Source organism: Rhinopithecus roxellana, chromosome 10 (assembly GCF_007565055.1).
Source record: "Rhinopithecus roxellana isolate Shanxi Qingling chromosome 10, ASM756505v1, whole genome shotgun sequence".
Classification (NCBI taxonomy): Eukaryota; Metazoa; Chordata; class Mammalia; order Primates; family Cercopithecidae; genus Rhinopithecus; species Rhinopithecus roxellana.
Window position 1 is genome coordinate 97,622,372 of NC_044558.1, and position 20,219 is coordinate 97,642,590.

A 20,219-nucleotide genomic window follows, 5' to 3' on the forward strand; every position below is an offset into this window, starting at 1 on the left:
TATCTTTTTCTTATTGATATCTAAGGGTTCTTTGTATATGAAGGACACAAACCTTTTGCCAGCACTCTCTGTTGGAAATATTCCACTCCCTCCTCTGTTTTCAGACTAGCTCATTTTAAATGGGCAGGCCAGCTTTGGCAAAATTATAAACAAACAACACACTACAATATCAGGGAACTACTACTTGGTATAAACCCAATCACTCAGACTTGTGCGGTTCAGAGATGCCAGATCACTGGTCTGAGGTCATACACCTGAACGTCCAGGTTCCGAGTCTTTCTTCTTCTATTAGGGAGAGCCCTCAACTTCCCTTTTGCATCCCTACCTCCTTCTCAAGACCAATCTTCCCTGTGGTTCTTGCCGTCTCTCCTGCCTCTTCCAAACTGGTTTGAAGGAAAGATTCCTCTAAATGCCTTGGCTGCTGAGGTGAGTGTGACTGGGTAATTCAGGTGCAGGAGGAGGCAGCTTGGCCTTTGCTTTAATCTAAACCAGTGACCCTCAAATGATGATTGTCAGACACTTGGGAAGTCCACAGGAGAGTTATCTCTTGATGCACAGGGGCCTTCTTTGGACTCCCCCAAAACTTCAGGGAATATATAACCTTAACTTTGGGCAAGTCATGCCCTTCTCTGGCTTGACTTGTTCTGAGAAGTCCCCTACCCACACTGGGTCAGGGCTTGTCTGCTAGGCTCTCCCAGGGCCTGTCTCTCCCTTATCACGGCTCCTACCACACCGTGTTCTAATGACCAGTCATCTGGTCTGTCTCTCTGGGAGGCTCCTAGAGGCCAGATCTGGGATATTACTTTTTTTCCTGCATCCTCAGTCCCCTGCACAAGAGCTAGCATATATTAGGGTCATTGAATAGTGTCCATTGAATAAAGTAACCAGGTCTCAGTTTCACCGTCTGCAAAATGGGGTGGGGGAAGCTGGACTGAAGTCTTATCTCTTAGATGTTTACCTAATAACTCCTCTCAGTTTGCAAACCACTTTCTTGAGATGATTTTATCAAATCCTCACCATGGCCATATGATGAAGGTACTATTAACATGCTCATTTTATAGATTAGGAAACTGAAGCCTAAAGAGTTCTGATGCTAGACCTCCTCACAAGAGGGAATACAACGTTGTGCAAGAAGGGGCAGCTTGGTCTTAGGCAAGGTACTCCCACTCTCTGGCCACAATAATATCATCTGTAAATAAGGATGGTATTATTTGATATTGTCATCATTCCGGGGGTGGGCTTGAATTGGTCTGCCACTGGCCAACTGAGTGACATGGAATCAGTTATTCCTTAGCTTTGTGCCTGAGTTTCCTCATCTATAAAATGGGAATATGATCAGAAACTGCCTCATAAGATTATTCTAAAGAGTAAATGAGAACATACATGTAAGCAGAGGATTTGTTGTAAAATAAGGTCTCTATAAACATTAGCTATTGTTCTGATGATCATTTCTATTCCACTCTGCCTGTCTATACCTGTGACACTCATCTGAGCCAAATGGAAATTATTATTGATTTCTTTGGTGGATTATTAATGCTGTTATTCCCACTGATGTACAAGAAAACCAAAAGCCTATTTCATTCCCTTTGATCTACACCACACAGGTGCAGTCATTACCACCAGTTGTGAGGCTATGAAGTAGACTCAGAGCTTCTCAAAGTGCAATCTCTAGACCACCTGCATTAGAATAATCGCAAGTGTTTCTTTTTCTTTCTTTGTTTCTTTTTTTCAAGATGGAGTCTCGCTCTGCCACCCAGGCTGGAGTACAGTGGTGCAATCTCGGCTCACTGCAAGCTCCACCTCCTGGGTTCTCACCATTCTCCTGCTTCAGCCTCCCAAGTAGCTGGGACTACAGGCGTCCACCACCACACCTGGCTAATTTTTTGTATTTTTAGTAGAGATGGGGTTTCACCGTGTTAGCCAGGATGGTCTTGATCTCCTGACCTCATGATCCGCCCGCCTCGGCCTCCCAGAGTGCTGGGATTACAGGCATGAGCCACCACGCCCAGCTAATTGCAAGTGTTTCTTAAAGCTTCAGTTAGGAAATCAGAATCTCTGTGGATGAGACTTCAGTGTCTGCATGTTGAACCAGCACCCCAGGTCATTCGGATGCACCCCAAAACTTGAGAACCACCAACCTAGAGTGCTTAAAAGTCTTTGCTTTTTGCCCTTTGTTCACACTGAGGTCTTGGGTTCTTTGCTGCACAATGAGGTTTCTTTTTTCCTTTCTAAGCAAATATTCATGTACGTCTGTGAATCCACATGTTCTGTGTCAGCAGCTGAGGCCAGAAGGTTTGGCAGAGAAGAAGCGAAACTTTGTCTTATAGTACCACAGAAAGTCAGATCGTGTTAGCAATCCCCCAGCATGGGGGCTTTGAAATTATTTTCAGTTGCAGAATCCTTTCCACAAATGAAAGTCTTATGGGGAAGTGCAATTTGAAAACAGATAAAAGCGGTGTTATTCTCGTGGAAACAGAAGTGGAAGACTCCAGGCTGCCACTAAATCTCACTCTTGTTGCTGAAGGGCCTCTAAGAATCTTTGTGGCTCCATAGAGCAGGCAGGAAACTGCAACTCCTCTGCTCCAAGGAGTTAAGAGACCAAAGTCTTAGACATCTGTTGGGCTTACTGTGTAACCTTGGCAAGGCACTCTCACTCTCCGGCCACAATAATTTCATCTGTAAATAAGGAGGTCGAATGGAGTATCAGCTAGGGTAGTAGCTGCAGTAACAAATAGGCCCCCAAAGGCATAAGGGCTGAAGCAAAACAGCTTTATTATAAGGCAGGTATTTCTGAATGGAGGGTGGGCCTCTTCTTCATGTTACTTCAGTGACTCATCTGGTGGTCCCACTCTCTCCTCGGATATCCTCATTGTCTGCAGTCAGGTGCAGAAGACAAAAGAAAGTATGGAAGTGGCATATTTGCTTATCTGCTTTGGCCTGGAAGCAGCAGACATCACTTCCACTCACACATGAGAACTATCATGTGGCCAATCTAATTGCAAAGGAGGCCAGGACATAGAGTTACAAGGATATGAGGTTCTTGGCAAAGAGCAGCTCTTTCCCAGCCACAGTCGTGTATTGTGGACAGGGAGAATGAATTTTTGTGGACAGCCACCTGTCTCTGTCACAAATGTGGTGACCTCTTGGGTTGCTTTCATTCTTCCATTCTAAGTCTACATTTTCACTAGTCAATCTTAGTTAACATGGTGATGTTGGACTCACAACATCACCTGTCCTCAAGGTAATTCCCATCAAATATACTAAGTACATTTCCAGGCTCCAGGCCCCTAAACATGGATTTTTCTGAAACATAGGCAACTGCCATTCTCTTTCCCTTCTGGAAAAAGGAAATAAGAATAATGATTTGATAGAGCATGTTGCGGGTTATTAAGTCAAAGGTATTTATATTCATTATCTACTTGAATCTCCCTACAAGCCTACATGGAAAGGCCTCAGGACTATCATCCCCATTTTATAGGTGAATACAATGAGGCTCAGAGAGGTAAAGGGACTTGCCTAAGGTCACACAGCTCATAGCAAAAGAATGGTATTTGAACTAAAAACATCTTATTCCTGTCCTAGGGCCCCACTGCACATTTGAATGGTGGTGTGCATGTTTGTGTACATGGTGTGGTTAGAGTCGGGATTTTCCTGGGGCTGGGCTCCCCCAGGGCTGGGCATGAGGGAAGTGAAAACTCAGGAATCATGTTCAAACTCCCCAGAATGGGCCAAGGCTGCTGACTGTAAGGCAGCTGGGTGGTTGTCCTAGGTCTTGGGGTGCAGAAGTACAGTGTGACCAAGTATTACAGTCACTGGCTGTGTAAAAGAGAAGGGACAGTGCATGAAGGTATTGTGTGGTCCATGGAAGACACTGAGGCTTCAACTGGGCTGGCCACATAGTGGGTGCTTGGGAGCAATTTCCTGTGTGAATAAATTCATGTGGGAGTAACAGCTGCAGCACTGTGAGAAAATGAGATGAATCAGACCTGCTTCCTGTCTTTGAGGCCCTCAGGGAGGAGAAACAAACTTGTAACATATACTTTTATTCATTCACTCAACAAACATTTATTAGCATCTACTACACGTCTGGCTCTCCACAGGGCAAGAACAATGGAAAGACACGATTCCTATCCTTGTGGAACCCATTTGAGAGATGAGGAAAGTGAGACCCTGATTGGTTACATGACATTCCCAAGATCATTTGGCCAGATTAGGACTTGAAACACCTGGTTTCCAGCCCAGGACTTTCTCCATACCCGCTGCTGAAGAGGTGGCCCTAGGCCAGGACTGACATGCAGTGAAGAGCCCCTGTTATTGGCAGCCACTTTGTGCTGCTGCTGGCCTCAGGACATGCTGGTTTCAGACAATAGCAGGAAACCAGTTATTTCTTTTTAGAACTTCTAGATTTTTGCAGCAATGGACACAGGTATGATTGAAAAAAAGTAGAAATCCTCGCACTGTCAGATGGAATCAAGACACAGTAATTCTACATGGTGCTATCAAAGAAAGAAATGTTGATGTTTGGGTGGCGTTGGCTGGCAGCACACTAGTGATAATAGATCCCAGATCCAAGTGCTCCAGGGTTGAGAACCCAGCTCTGAACTTTAACCTCCTGAGCCCCTCAGCTTCCTCACTCATAAGTGGGGCATGCTATGAATGCCTGCCTGGCAGGGTTATGGTGAGATTAAATGAGTCCATATCCATCAAGCACTGAGTACAGCACGTGGTCAGTTCAATGAAGGCATTTCTATTTTTATTTTTGGGACAGTGAGCTTTGAAATTGGTCTTTGCACATCTGGGTGTCTGGTGCCTTGTGATCTTGGGTTCCCAGACTGGAAATGTCATTTGGGCCAGTCTCTTCTCTCCATGTCTGGCCCCAAGGAGAAGTCTTGGGCTCTGCTGGTAGAGAGTGCCTTGGGTCTCGCTGTCTCCACCATAGACAGTCTCTGGCATTGTTGGAAGTACCAGTGGCTGACTCAGCAGGGAGGTCAGCTGCTATCCAGGCAGAGTGTCGGAATCGGTTCTGCTTTCTTGGGGTATAGGACTTGGGTCCTCAGATTCCAGCCCTGGGTTCCTGCTGAGGGTAGCTCTTGTGCAAGCAGGTGGGTGGGTGGGGAGATGGGTACAAAAAACAACAGTGAGCACACTTGGTTTTTCCTCCTGGAAATCAGGGGTCAGAGAAACAGGAAGTCAATGGGGAGAGGGTGTGGTGTAGTGAGAGGAGGGCAGGGCCTGTGGTCAGGCAGATGTGAGTTCTCATCCTGGGTTTGACACCTGTTGATTTAATTTTAATTTTTTATTTTTTGAGACAAAATCTCATTCTGTCACCCAGGCTGGAGTGTAGTGACATGATCACAGCTCACTGCAGCCTTGACCTCCTGGGCTTAAGTAATCCTTTCACCTCCTGAGTAGGTGGGACCATAGGCATGCACTACCATGCCTGGCTGATTTTTGTATTTTTTGTAGAGATCGGATGTATTAGTTGGGTTCTCTTAGAGGGTTCTCTTAGGGTTCTCTCTCTACATATATAAAGGGGAGTTTACCAAGTATTAATTTACATGATCGCAAGGTCCCACAATAGGCCATCTGCAAGGAGAGTCAGTCTGAGTCCCAAAACTGGAGAACTTGGAATCTGATGTTCAAGGGCAAGAAGCATCCAGCATGGGAGAAAGACGCAGGCTGGGAGGCTAGGCCTGTCTCTCCTTTTCAGGTTTTTCTATCTGCTTTATATTTTCTGGAAGCTAATTAGATTGTGCCCACTGGATTAAGGGTGGATCTGCCTTCCCCGGCCCACTGACTCCAATGTTAATCTCTTTTGGCAACACCCACACGGACACATGCAGGATTAATACTTATTATCTTTTAATCCAATCAAGTTGACACTCAGTATTCACCATCACAAAGGATCTCACCATGTTGCCCAAGCTGGTATCGAACTCCTGGACTCAAGTGATTCACCTGCCTTGGCCTCCCAAAGTGCTAGGATTGCAGGTGTGAGCCACCTCACCTGGCCACCTGTTGTTTTTGTGAGCATGTGCAAGTCACATACATGTAACCTCTTTAGGCCTCAGTTTCCTCCTGTCCAGGGTTGTTGAGAGAGCGTCTGCTATGTTCTTTGGCCTGGAGTAAGTGCTCAATAAATGACTTGGGGTGGGGAATAAAGGCAGGGGATGCTCAAATGCCAATCCTTTGTTACCTGAATTGGTTTGAACAGTTATCAGAATCTATGAATTCCTGAGTGTTAGATGAAGTAAGAGTTCAGGTAGCAAGTGTATACGTTTCCGGTTACTGCTGTAACAATAACCATAAACCGAGTGGCTTAAAACAACACAAACCTGTTATCTTATTATTCTGGAGGTCAGAAGTCCCAAATGGGTTTCACTGGGCTAAAATCAAGGATTGCATCTCTTCTGGAGGCCATAGGGGAGAATCTGTTTGCCCTCCTTTTCCAGCTTCTAGAGGCTGCCACGTTCCTTGACTCATGGTCCCCTTCCCCAGCCTTCAAAGCCAGCAACTGCAGGTTGAATCTTTGTCACATCAAATCACTTTGGCCCCCCTGCCTCCCTGTCTCATTTTTAAAGACCCCGGGCTCACCTGGGTAATCCAGCATAATCCCCCCATCTTAAGATTCCTAATGACATCTGCAAAATGTCAAAGTGTCTTTTGCCATGTAGGATAACATATTTACAGTTCTGGGGATTAGGATGTGGACATCTTTAGGGATCTGTTATTCTGTCTACCAGTGACATTGGTCTGCATCTGATTGTTTCTTGAATTTGGAATTTGGATATTGGGAGTTCAGGTGGCCATCTATTGACAGTTGGTTCAGCAGAGTATTGACCAATTAGAATGGATGCAAGTGTTAGCAACCAGTGAGGCTTTACCAGGGAGTATTCAGTGATTATTAGGACCAACCCAGGAACCAGGCTTTAGCATCATTTAGACTGCGTTCAAGTCCCTGCACTTATGAACCTGCTGACTCTGAGTGAGGGGGTTCTCCCATCTGTGAAATGGGGATGGCAGCATGTAGTACATAGGGTAGTTGTTAGGATGGAAGGAGATAGCAAAAGTTAAGTGCCTGGCAGCTGGTAGGAGGCTCAACATGAATGAATGATCCCCCAGCAGTTTAACTTCCCAGCTTGAGTCTCTCCATCCCAGGTACTGGTGACTTCTAGTTATGAGAACCTTTCTGTCTCTGCCCCATGCTAGAGAGACATGCTTGTCTGGCTCATGGGCTGCAAGGAGCATGAGGGCTCCTTCTCTTCCCCCCATAAGAAAGAAGGTTCGTTTTTGAGGATGTGGATGTTAACTAGGAGGGGAGAAAGTGCCAGCTGCCCAGCCAGGCTTGTGTTTGACCTGGAAGGTTCTTGGGATATGAATTGGCTTGAGGGATGGATTATCTTTGTCCCCTAGGCTGCAAGAGCCTGCAGCCCCCAGTCAGCTGTTCTACTATCAGTAGGGCTCAGTGTCTCCCATTTCTACCTCTTTCTGCTTCCAGTCCTGCTACCAACTGCTCTACTTTCTTTCCAAGTTACTGTTTCTTTGCCCCAAGAGGGGCTACCTCATGGGTTCATTTAATCCTTCCAGGGTCCCCACTGGATGCCTGCTGGGGTTCTCTCTGATGGTGGATGAATTCCCTCTGAATCTGGAACTTGAATTTCTAGAAGGCCTCAGAAGAATAATGAATTGACATTGAATTGAATTGGCATTGACCTTGACATGACCTAGTCCAGGTATGGAAGTCCACATGCCTCACCATGTGCTGTGGCAGACATCACACATCAGTCATGACTTTTCCTCTAGTTGAGCCCAGATGTCTTTGTTGTTTATCTTTGTGGATCAAACCATCCCCAAATTTAGTGGCTTGAACTGATTTATTCATTTATAATTATGCAACTTAGTAGAGTTCTGCAGGGACAGTGCATCTCTGCTCCATATAGTATTGGCTGCATTACTCATGGGCTGCATTCAGCTGGGAGCTTGACCGAGGCTGGGATATATAAGATGATCTCACATCCCAGAACTTGTGTGCGCTCGCTCTCTCTCTCTCTCTCTCTCTCTCTCTCTGTAGCCCATCTCTCTAGCAGAACTGCTTGGATTTTTCTACCAGGAGGCTCAGGGCTCTGCAACAGTGATAGCAGAAGCTGCTGGCATCGAGAGATCTAGGCTGGGACTAGCACAGTATCACTTCTACCACTTTCTGTTGGTCACAGCAACTCACCATGCCAGTGCAGATTCAAGGGAAGGAGAAATAAAGTCCATTTCTTGATGGGAGGAGTGACATGTGAGTATTGGGGCAGGGTGGGATGTTAGAGTCTGTCTTTAAAGACCATCTACCATCTTCATCTTAAAACAACGAATGACAGTGGCCATCTGGAGAAAATCATTTGTCACCCTAAGTTAGTCTACACTCCCATTCTTCAGATGGGAAAACTGAAACTCAGAAAGGATTTGTCTAAAGGAGCCTCTGTTCACTTCACAAGCATTTACTGAGCACCAACTGTGTGCTAGGAGCATGGGATACAGGGAGCTCCCCATTGAGTGGGAGACAGGTGAGTAAACAGAGTGGAGGCCCATCTAGCCAGAAGGTTGACTTTAATGTCAGTGCTTGGGGCAAATTTTGCTCACAGGTTGCAGTCACCCATGAGATTCAATTCATCATCCATTCAGAACAGTAAGTGACTACTGGGCCATTTTTACTGAGTGCTTATTGATAAATATCTTCCCATTTATGCCTGCTTGATACATTTAGTGTGCAAAGTACTGCAGGAGTGGAGTGGAGGTAGCTTTCACTGGGGAAGCCAGGAAATAGTGCTTCGAGAAGGAAGCATGTATTCGAGCTGGGTTCTAAGGGTGAGTTGGCCTTGAGTTGCCTATAGGAGCAGTTGGCTAGACATGAGAGAGATTTTAGGCAGGGAGAGCTGCATGAACACAGATCCAGAGACTTGATGACTGCAGGGAGTCTGGCACAGTGGGCAGGAAACAGGGACAGCAGGAGGAGGTCGGAATGCTCCTCAGGGCCTTGAAGGCCCTACCCAATTTTCCAGGTGGTCCACATTGTGCTTCATTTCATGGGAACAGCATCCTGCTGTCTCCAACCCTTGCCTTCTCCAAACTCAGTTGATTAAATTTGAACATTTGGGCAATGGAAGATTCCAGACAACCCGAAGCTAATTAAGTTTGAAATTCCAGTGGGCATGCTGGTTTGTGGCTTTATCTCATGGGTTGTCTGGCCCATCAACCAGCTTGGAGAAGAGAATCTTTCTCTCCACTGGTGACTTCCTTGATTGAATGGTGGATCCCCCTTCCACTACTCCCAGGACTTGCTGATGGACCTAGGCATAGAGGCTGGGAGGAAACAAGGTGTTTCCTTCAGGTTTAATGCTAAAGGAGAGTTGATTTAAGATGGCACCTTTGGGTTGCCCAAGGCAATTTGGTGATGTCTTTACTGGAGAAAGGCAGACTTGGCCACCAGCTGCGGCAGCCAGACCAGTCCAGGCTGGGCACTAAAGGGTCCCCTGGCCTCCTAGCTGTGGGGAGGTACGGCTGACTGATGTCAAGAACAGGTCTTCAGGGAGTGCAGGCAATTTGCAGTCTCTTTTATGACAGACTCAACTCACAGGGGGCCTCTTCAACTGTCAGCGATTTAGGTCATGAAGAAAAAGGGTTTCCCTTGAGTCAGAAGGGATGGCCACCGGGTGGATAGAGGCAGCTGCTCTGCTTTCTCACAGACCTCTTTTGAAACCCATTTCAGCCGCGTGCTGGCTGGGAGGCCCCAGAAGGGTTGCTTAACTGCTCTGAGCCTCAGTTTCCTCAACTTTACGAAGAGGATCATAAAAGGGCTTTCCTCACTGGGGTGTTGTGGGGCTTACACGAGATCATGTGTGGCCCGGAGTTGGGGCCTCAGTGTCAGGGGCTGGCCTGGTGGGGAAGGGATGAGGGAGACCAACACTCCTGAACCATGAAAGGCTAAGAAATGCTCGTTGTAGGCAATGCCAAAGTCCTGGTTTCATTCCAAGCTTTTCCCTTTGGACTTCCTGCCTTGGCTAAAAGACATGGTACGGACTGGGTGGAGACCTTGACTTGCTGGCCTCACTTCTCCTGGGGGCAGCTGGCCCTGTCTGGCCTAAACAGGCCTTTCTTTTACTGTTTTTCCCTCTCCTCCCATGAAAAGTCTCAGATGTGAAGGAAATCAGGAAATTAGAAACATGACTCTGGGGAGAGGAGAGAACTGCTGTGAGCAGCCTGTGAGGCCAGCTGGTGGGGAGACACCCTCCCCTCCCCATCACAGGGTTTCTGACCTCCACGTCTTGGAAGGCTGGCCTCTGATCCACACTTTCTCAGCCCCGTCCCACCCCGTCCGGTGTTTCACATTGTCCTGGGGCCCAGGAAGCCCACTGCACCTCCTCATTCTTCCTTCCAAGAGCCTTTTGTGTTGGTTCCACCGCCTGAAGGGACAGGTAGCCTTCACCCGTGGAGTTCAGGCTGGGCTGCTGCCCAGTCCTGCTTCCCTCCTCCGAGACTGTCCTCTGGGACCAGTCCTACCTCTTGGCTGATCACAACAGGCTGTTTATAAGCCAAGCACCCACCCGCTGGCTTCACAGACACTCATCAGATGTGTGGGAGGTGGGAAAAACAGTCCTGTTTTATAGCCAGGGAAACGGAGACCTAGAGAGATGACATGTGTTCACTCACTCCTTCGTTCTCTAATTCACAACATCTCTCTCTCTTTTAAGAGACAGGGTCTCACTCTGTTGCCCAGGCTGGAGTGCAGTGGTGCAATCATAGCTCACTGTAGCCTTGAACTCCTGGGCTCAAGCCATCCTTGTGCTTCAGCCTCCCAAGTTAGCTAGGGCTACAAGCATGTGCCACCATGCCCAGATAATTTTTAAAAGGTTTTATAGAGATAGGGTCTCACCATGTTGCTCAGGCTGGTCTCAAACTCCTGGCTTCAACTGATCCTCCTGCCTTGGCCTCCAAAAGTGAAGGAGTTATAGGCATGAGCCACCGTGCCCGGCCTCAGGACATCTTTATTAGCCAATCCCCCTCTCTGTCTTTGAAAGGCACCCACCCTTTAGCAGCTATAGCTCTTTGCTCTTTGATGAGTTCTATCGTGTTACAGTTCCACGTTAGGAGTTACACCTGAGTTCAAATCCTGAGTCCCTTGATTACCAGCTGGGTGATCTTGGATCAGTTTCTCTCTCTCTCTCTCTCTCAGCCTCAGTTTTTTCACTGTAAATTAGAGTTGATGACAGGATCTGCCACGAGCTGTGTGGTGAGGATTAAATCAGCGAATCCGTGAAAAAACACATAGCAGTAGGACCAGTGCTTGGTAGAGCCCTTGTAAAAGAAGCATGCTGAAGACTTCCTTGCACTTAAAATAAGGCAGGGTGCATGCGAGGTCATTGGGAAGTACTTTCTGAAATGCGACTGAATTCTGCAATCACCTCCTCTGCTCTAGCCCCCAGTCCCTTAGCAGCCAGCTTTCCCTGTCCTTGATGAGGCTCAGAGACTGAGGCTCAAAGACATCAGCTGAGTGCCCAAGGCCACATCGCCCAGGCTGCCCCTGTTCTCCCAGCTCCCTTTTCCAGAGTCCATGAATTCTTCTCCCCTGTGATTTCCAGGTCTTTCCCCCGTTCCTCTGCTGCAGACCCCTTCTATACTGATTATGGCCTTTATGATGGGACTGTCTCTTCATCTTCCATGGCTTGACTCATCAGTGTCATGGCCCATTGCCTCAGAAGCCTATTCTCATCCAGATGGCCGGTTGGAAACCAAAGCAATACACTCATTCACACTGAGGTGTTTGCAACTGATGGTAGCTTGCCGGAGTGGAAGGTTTGCGAGCAGGATGCCTTCAGCCAGCAGAGAGTGCTCAGGATGGGGGACATTCAGATGCTGCGGACATAAGCACAGGGAAGGGGCAGCTTTTGGTTGGGGATCTTCCCAGAGACAAGCAAGCCACAGCCTCCTCTGCTGCAAGGACCTGAGGACAGAAAACTACTGAGTCAATTTCATAGGAGAAATTTGTAGTTCCAACTTCCTCGCACCTCCACTGGAGCCTCTCTGTTCCTCCCTTTTCTTGTAGACAGAATGGCCAGAATTGGGTTGCCTTAAAAAAAATGACAGAGCTCCACATTAGCAGAGTTCAGAGAAATAGGGCAGGCCTGGGAGGTCACAGAGGTGAGTGTCCCAATCTTAGCACACTCATGTCTACACTGCTCGCCCACCCTCCAGCATTTCTGACAGAGCCTGGGGGTAGGAGTGGTTACCCCAACATGTCCCGTGCCCTGGATGAGGAGCCTGGGGTCCTTGCCACTCTCTGTGGAACTGGTAAAACTGTTTTTCAACTGACTTTCCTTCCCTCCTTGTGCAGGGAGTGGAAGCGGGAACTGGGATAGGATGTGGTGTTGGTGGCTGGGTTGGTGTGGGTAGAAGTGCGTTTTATCCAGGTGTGTTTAGAGAGGCAGCATGGCAAGATGGTCAAAGCTTCTGGAATTTGGTGGCTTGGCTTCAAATTCCTTGACTTCCTTGCTTGATTGCCTCAGTTTCCTCATCTGTAAAATGGGTGTAATATTGATGTTGCCTCATAGGGTTGTCTGGGTGGGGCAGGGGGAGATGGATCTGTGGGAGGGTATGTTTTATTTCTTTACTTGTTTTTGGTATTTGCCACAGCCAGCTATTTAAATATTTGTGGTATTTGCCACAGCCAGCTATTTACCCATTGGGGAAATTGGAATTGGGCTGATAACAGTAGGGGTGCAAGTTGCCTTGCACCTGCCAGGAGCACCCACAATGTGGACAATCCCCAGTCACGATGTGGATTTAGTAAGAAGCTCTGTGGCTCTGATCTTCATCCTCTCAGGTGATTGAGAGCAGACAGGGGTGAAATGAAAGAAGCCACAGTCCAAGGCAGGCCCCCAGAACAAATTTCCAGAACGACCCATAAGGTTTGTCTGGGTGTCTTCTGGCTCCCCGAGGGGTGGTGGTGCCTGGGAGCCCTCTGGAAATGCTGGGGGCATCTCCAGGCTGCCTGATCCCTGTCCTCCCAGTGCACCTCCCACTGCCCCGACTCCGCTGCCCTGTCTCCACTGCCCCGTCTCCCTCTTTCTCCTCCTTTTCCTCTCGCCCTCTTCCTTCTGTAGCAAGTGCTCTGAACCAGCTGTGGTCTTCCAGAGGTTGGGTGCAGCAACTTTGGGCAAAACCAAGCACTCACCTATTCCCAGTGGGAGGGTTCTTGAGGCCCTGGGTGTTGACAGGGTTCTTGTTGGTTTCTTCCCTCTGGGAACTGGCTGTGGTCAGACTGGAGGCTGTGGGAGGAAGCGTGCTCAGGCCACCCACCACCCCTGCACCCAGCACATTGTGGGTGCTCAGTAAACACTTGCAAGGAAATGAACAAGCGAGCCCCAACAGCAGAAGGGTACACCCTCAGCCCTCAGGGAACAGGATCTCTTTCCCTTAGGGAAAACCAAACCCTCACTAAAATTATTTCAAGGCCGTGTGTTTTATTTTTAAACTGCATACAATTATTTTGAGGGCACTTGCTTTAAGAAAATAGCTTGAGAACTTTGCATTCAGCGCCATAATAGACCCATGCATTTAAAGATGAAAATGGAGCCCCTCGGAAGTCTTTGGGTCGGCTCCAGGGAGAGGCACCTTGTCTGTGCTCTGGCTTCCTGTCTGGGTGGCTTGTTTGGAGAAACTTGGAGTAGAGAACTCATGGATTGTCAGGTCTGAGGGGAGTGCTCACACATGATGGGATCCTCTTCCCCTCACCTCTCCATTGTATATTGGAGGGAATAGGGACACAGAGAGGTTAAGTGACTTGCCCAAGGTCACACAGCTGGTAAGCGGCAGAGCCAAGGCTTGAACCCAGGCAGCCTCACTACAACACTTAAAAAGATGCCTCTTTGGTGAGCCCTGTTCCCATGTGCCCCCCTACATCTGTGTCTGGGCAGCCAGGACACGTTTCCTGGACAGCTGAGACGTGCTTCCTTCTACAACAAGTGTGATCACATCCAGCTCCCAGAAAAAAGAGACCACCAAGAACCCATTTGGCACTAGACACCCCAAGCACCTTTCCATTGGGGACAGGTAAATGCCTGGCTTTGCCCAGAGATGTAAACTCTGGGGGTTCCCAGCTGGAGTCCTAGACCTCTGGCCTGGGCTGGGTCTCTGACAGGGAGGGGACCTGCCAGGCCTGGACTGTAGACCCCTGGTCTCTCTGGAGCTGGAAGAAGTCCTGTGTGCCTCTTATCAGAGGCCCTTGGCTGTGGGGCCAGCCTCTTCCTCCAGGTGGCTTAGCTGTTGCCAGTTCTCTCCCCTTGGCCCCTGTGCCACTGTCTGTGTGGCAGTCTGGAGTTGGCAAGGATCAAAGAACTCATTTCCAGAAGAGGAAACTGAGGCGCTAGATTGGGTATCAGAGAAAGAGGACTGGCATCCAGTCCTTTTTCTCCAGCCAAGCTTGTTTGTGAGCTCAGGCAGGGACTGCACCCCAAGTCCTACATGTTGGACCAGATGGCAACTTCCAGGTCAGTGTCATCTGAAAGATTTGCAGCCTTGTGGTTCAGAGAGGAGCAGAAACTTGTGCAGGTTCACAGAAAATCTGAAGCAGAGTCAGGACTGAAACCCAGGCTTCCTGTCTCCACTGCACCTCGTTCATTCCTCGGTTTTCTTCAGGGAAACATTCAAGGACTAGGGTTTGAATGGGGAAGACAAGCTGTCCTTTGGTCTTAGTTTCCCTGAATGTCAAACAGAAGGGTTGACAGCCCCAGCCCACCAGAGCCTAGCTGTGTCCACATTTTTACCAGTCTGCAGATAAGCAAAAAAAAAAAAAAAAAAAAAAAAAAAAAAAAAAAAAAAAAAAGTAATAAATAATAATAATAATAAATAAAATAAAAAAGGAAAATAACAGATAGCAGAGTAAGCTTTTCATAAAGTGAAATATTTTCAACTGAAAAGGATGAGTCTATGTCTCACCTATTTTCCTGGGTATGTTTCTTTTCTGAAGTGGTGGTGATGGTAAGGGATGGTTTTAGTTTTGCAAAATCCTTACTTGGCAAATGTAGAAAGGTGGCAACTCTATGACAGTCTCAAAAATTTTTGGGAAATGTAACCAGTTCATGAAATCCTAAGGCATGATGTTGACTGAGCTCAGCTGGTCTCTTGGGCTTCTTTGAGCTGAGTGGGGGATTCAGGTGGGCACTGTCTGGCTGAAGGGGGAATCTGAGAGAATGAGGTATGGAGGGAAAGGTATCTGCTGCCAGATCCAAGGCTAGGTTGCAGGGGCAGAATGCACCTGGCACATAGTAGGTGCCCAGATGTGGCAATTGGATGAAATGATTACCATGTGTCTTAGTTCATTTTGTGTTGCTATAAAAGAATACCCAAGGCTGGGTAATTTACAAAGAAAAGAGGTTTATTTTGCTCATGGTTCTGCAGGCTACACAAACAGCATGGAACCAGCATCTGCTTCTGGCGATGGCTTCAGGGAGCATCCATTCATGGTGGAAGGGGAAGGGGAGCCAGCATCACATGAGGAGAGAAGGAGGGAGAGAGGAAAGGAAGGTGCAGGCTCTTTTAAACGATCAGTTCTTGTGGGAACTAATAGAGTAAGCCCAGGGTGCTAGGGGGACCTGTTGGCATAGTATCAACTCCGGTTGTCAAGTCAGGGAAGGCTGTCTGGACAAAGTGAAATTTGAAGGACAAGCAGGAGTTGGCCAGTGGGCAACCCAGGCTGAAGTAACTTCAGAGGCACAAAAGCATTGCACTTTTACGTGATACAGCTGGAGAAGAAAGCTGTGAACTGAGTTGGGATTTAAAACTGTGATGGTGGAAACTCAGGCACTGTGTGGAGCAGAGTTAGAGTTTCAGCCGGAACATCTGGAGCCCAGTGTCTCCCTAAAATCCCAAAGGGTTGGCATGACTAGGGGATGAAACCCCAAGCTTTCCTCCCCAAGCCCTGGGAGGTATGTGCCAGGCAAGGGGTGCTTTCTCCTGAGCTCCAGCAGGAATCCCAACCCGCTCCAGGGATCCGGGACTCAGAATTAACTTCCCAGCCCTCAGACTGTGAATACTTCTCCCTCCACATTTAGAAAGAGCCAAAGTGCCAGCCCACCTCCCAAGCCCCTCATGTAACATATGCCTGATTTCCCAAAAGCAAAGATTTATCCTTTCTCCCCTCCCTCCTTCTTCCACCTTCCCCTCGACCTCTTCCTTTTAAATAATCAGTTCTTGTGGGAACTAATAGACAACTCACTCATTACTTGGAGGATAGCACCAAGACAGTCAGGAGGGATCCACCCCTATGACCCAGACACTGCCCTTAGGCCCTACCTCCAACACTGGAGATCAGATTTCAACATGAGATTTGGAGGGGACAGATATTCAAACTGTATCACCATGTGTGCTCAATTCCCAGTTCTGCCAGGGCAGTAAGCAGAGGCAGAGCCTTGGCTGGAATGGGGCTGTGTGGGGAGGAGCTAGGGAAGGACATCAGGGTCTCTTAGATGTGGAAATACAGAGGAGAGGAATGAGTCAGAGTATGTTCTAAGAACCCCTGCAATGGGTTCTGATCTGGATCCCTGTCTCAGATCGAGTTTCCCGAAGCAGAGCCTGAGATAGGGATTTGGGTGCACGTTCTGTGTTAGGGTGTGCTCTCCAGCAGAGTCAGGATTAGGGGGTGGTGAGTGACGCAGGCGCATGAAAGTGCAGGATGGGGGCCGGGCTCGGTGGCTCAAGCCTGTAATCCCAGCACTTTGGGAGGCCGAGACGGGCGGATCATGAGGTCAGGAGATCGAGACCATCCTGGCTAACACCGTGAAACCCCGTCTCTACTAAAAAATACAAAAAAAAAAAAAAAAAAAAAAAAACTAGCCGGGCGAGGTGGCGGGCGCCTGTAGTCCCAGCTACTCCGGAGGCTGAGGCAGGAGAATGGCGTAAACCCGGGAGGCGGAGCTTGCAGTGAGCTGAGATCCGGCCACTGCACTCCAGCCCCAGCCCGGGCGACAGAGCAAGACTCTGTCTCAAAAAAAAAAAAAAAAAAAAGAAAGTGCAGGATGGAATCCCATCTTTATTTTGATGTTTTGCTCATCATGCGATTTTTTACATTAATTTTGATTATTTATTTATTTATTATTATTATTATTTTTTGGAGACAGGGTCTCACTGTCATCCAGGCTGGAGAACAGTGGCATGATCATAGCTCACTGCAGCCTTGACCTCCTGGGCTCAATTGATCTGCCCGCCTTAGCCTCCTGAATAGCTGTAACTTTGATTTTGAAAAAATGTTACATTACATTATTATTTTTTGGATGAGTGAGGTTTTTGGCAACTCTCCTCCCTAAGTTTGCACTCAAGGCAGGTGCCTCACTTGCCTCCTCCAGTCCAAGCTCTGCTCTCAGGAGAAGGGGAATGAGGGAAGGGGTTATTGAGCATATGGCCTCAGGTGAGACTAGCTTCAGTCTGATTCCCGGGGAGCCCTGGAGTGAGCATTGTGCCCTGTGGCAGCCAGGCAGAGGCAGCTCCTGCTCTGCTAAGGGCAATTCTTAGGAGGAGAGGGCAGCCATGAGCTGTTAGCATCTAATACTCCCTGCAGCTGGCAGATGGGGGACCCTGCTAGTGAAAAGGACCCAGACTGGGTACGAAAAACATCCACTACAATACCCTTCTATTGTTCTTTGAGAGGTGGCAGTAAAAATTTCAAAGGTCTACAGGAACTTTTGGCTGTTGGACTGTGTTTCTTCAAATATGGCTGTGCTGGAGTTTCTGGGGTCCATTTTCTATTCCCCTTGTAGAACGAATGAATGAGCAGGAGGGTGGGTGGAGCCAGTGTGGATGTGTGTGTGACCTGATGAGCTGGTTTGTCCTAAGCTGCTGGCTCAGGTTCCTGGAGGGTGGGAGCTGGGGAGAGGAAGGCCAAAGTGGAACAGGTGTCTGTGATTCGGCCCATGGAAGGAGATATGGAGGAGGAAGAGGCTGAGGGGAAGGTGGAAGAAGCAGGGAAGGAAGGAGAAATCTTTGCTTTTGGGAAATCAGGCATATGTTATATGAGGGGCTTGGGAGGTGGGCTGGCACTTTGGCTCTTTCTAAATTTGGGGGAGAAGTATTCACAGTGTGAGGGCTGGGATGTTAATTCTGAGTCCCGGATCCCTGGAGTGGGTTGGGATTCCTGCTGGAGTTCAGGAGAAAGCACCCCTTGCCTGGCACATACCTCCCAGGGCTTGGGGAGGGAAGCTTGGGGCTTCGTCCCCTAGTCATGCTACCCCTTTGGGATTTTAGAGACACCAGGGTCCATATGTTCTGGCTGAAACTCTACCTCTACTCCACTCAGGAAGGTACCTGAGTTTCCTTCCACCATCACAGCTTTAAATCCCAACTCAGTCCACAACCTTCTTCTCCAGCTATATCACGTGAAAGTGCAATGCTTTTGTGCCTCTGAAGTTACTCCAGCCTGGGTTGCCCACTGGCCAACTCCTGCTTGTCCTTCAAGTTTCACTTTGTCCAGGCAGCCTTCCCTGACTTGGCAGCTGGAGTTGATACTATGCCGACAGGTCCCCCTAGCCCTGGGCTTACTCTGTCATGATTTACTCATTGTCTGTTGCCCTTACCTGGCTTTGGGTTTCTTGGCAGTGGGAACTATATCTTTGTATTCTCTCTCCCAGCCTGACACCTGGCAGGTAATCTGTGCTCAATAAAGTTTATTGAATGTAAGAAGGAGAAATATGTAATAGGTCATCAGATATTTATACCTCAGTGTGAAAGAAATTCTGAGAGGAGGTTTTTGTTTTGATTTGTTTTTAAATCATACTCCCTTAGAATCATGCCACATTTATGTCTGAGGCCATGTCATATAATGGTAAGATTCATAATTATACTCAACAACAGCAACAATAATAACAATGGCTAATATACTGAGAACTTACCATGGGCCAGGTATTATTGTTCTAGTTGTTTATATTCCTTCTCTTACATCCTAACACCAACTTTAGAAGGTATATACTATTTATGAGGTATGTTCTTTGTGTGGTATGTATTGCCCCATTTTACAGATTGGGAAACTGAGGAAAGAATTTAAGCAACAAAGAGGTCTTACAGGTAGTAAATGACAGAACTGGCTTTTGAACTCAGGTGGTCTGGTTTCAGAATCTATACCCTTAACCATCACACATTGAACATGGCTTTTGGGTTCAAGTCCTAGCTCCTTCATTTTCTAGCTGTGTGATCTTGGGCAAGTTGCTTGACCTCTCTGAGTTTCAGTTTACTTACCTGTGAGGCAGAGGTGGTCCTCAACGTTGTTGGGAGGCTGGAGCAAAGTAAGGGATGGAGAGGACCCTTGATGGTTCTCATGGTTCAGCGAGGCGGCGGTTTCAAAGACCTCTGCTCGTGGTTACAAAATGAGCCTTGGAAACCTGCATCAGCAGAGACATCATGGCCAGGGTTCTTGGCAAAGGGCATGGAGGCCAGGAAGAGGGAGACAAAGGCTCCTCTGTCAGCACCTTGGGGTCCCAGGGGAGGTAAGTTGGGAAGATGTGAGTGCTGCAAAGCAGGAGATGAGGACTCCTGCCTGGAAGTGGGGCAGGCACCCTGTTGCCCACCAGGATTTGCTCTGCGTAAGCCATGGGTGGAAAATTCCTTTGGATCCTTTCCTGAGTGGCTGGAAAAGCTGAGACTAATTCATGGAGGGGAGGGGTGTCTCCACACCCTGGGAATGTGATCACTGTTTTATTCTAAAACAGAATAAAAGCAGCTTCAACTTGGCAGTTCTCAGGGCTGCTTGGGGCCACCGAAGGCACCTCCAGAATACAGCTCCTTGTGGGCTCAGAGCGGCTGCTATGGGATCAGGGATCACACTGGAAACTTGTCACTGGCGGGTGGCTGCTCTGTTTTCTGCAGAGACTCCCTCCTCCAGCCTGACTGGCATCTTCTCTGGGAACCCACAGAGTACAGATCTGCCCTCTGGGATGACAAGGAGGCCTCAGGCAGAAATCTCCCTCATACTGTGGATACTGTCATATATTCACAGAATTCTCTCCTGATCCCTGCTCCCCACGGTGACCCTGCAAACAATTGTCATTTCCCTTTGATAAATGCGGAAACTGAGGACAGGGAGTTGGAACAGCCAGTACAGCTGAAATAGGAACCAAGGTTCTCTGACTTCCCGTGAGACAGACCTTGTGCTAAAGACATGGCCCTGGTTCTACGGGGGACTGAAGGTCTAA

The 20,219-nt window shown here is 48.1% G+C and overlaps 1 protein-coding gene across 1 annotated transcript in view; it reads left to right on the forward strand.

Annotated features, from left to right (window-relative positions):
• Positions 1–20,219, forward strand: part of CMKLR1 (chemerin chemokine-like receptor 1) — a 53,188-nt gene that overhangs the window by 1,035 nt on the left and 31,934 nt on the right. The window lies entirely within an intron of this gene.